A 590-nucleotide genomic window follows, 5' to 3' on the forward strand; every position below is an offset into this window, starting at 1 on the left:
GGCAGGCGCCTTTGGCTCCCTCGACTACGAGTGGGCGGCAGGGCCGGCCCCCGCTCCCGGCAGAGGGTGCCTTCAAAATCGTGACATGAGAGAGATGATTTCATAGGGCAGACAGATAGCTAGGAGGAAGGAAAGACGGACAGGCAACGGAAAGGAGAGAGAGAGAAGGAAAGAAAGAAAGAAAGAAAGAGAAAGAGAAAGACAAAAAAAGAAAGAGGAAAAGAGAAAGAAAAGTAGATAGAAGGAAGAAAAGGAAACGAAGCAAAGTAGATAAGTAATTAGACAGGTAGGGAGAGTTGTATATATCAGGTTCTTTATTATTGTCCTTTGATTTTTTTTTTTTTTTTTTTTTTTTGGTGGTTGGGAGGGGTTGCTTGTTTGTTGTTTTCATTTTAGGGCCCACATTGGTATACTTTTCCCTGGAAGCACAAAAGCCAGAAACTTATTTTTAAAGCAAGAAAGCCAAACACCTCATAAACCCATATAATAGGAGCTGGTGGGGTGAAGAAAAGCAAAAATATTGCAGGGCTCGCTACATTTTCATGAGTCAGTGAAGGAGGCGGGGAGGCAGTTTTCCTTCCCCCAATTCC

The sequence above is a fragment of the Alligator sinensis genome, unplaced genomic scaffold (assembly GCF_000455745.1).
Source record: "Alligator sinensis unplaced genomic scaffold, ASM45574v1 scaffold486_1, whole genome shotgun sequence".
In the NCBI taxonomy this organism is placed as follows: domain Eukaryota; kingdom Metazoa; phylum Chordata; order Crocodylia; family Alligatoridae; genus Alligator; species Alligator sinensis.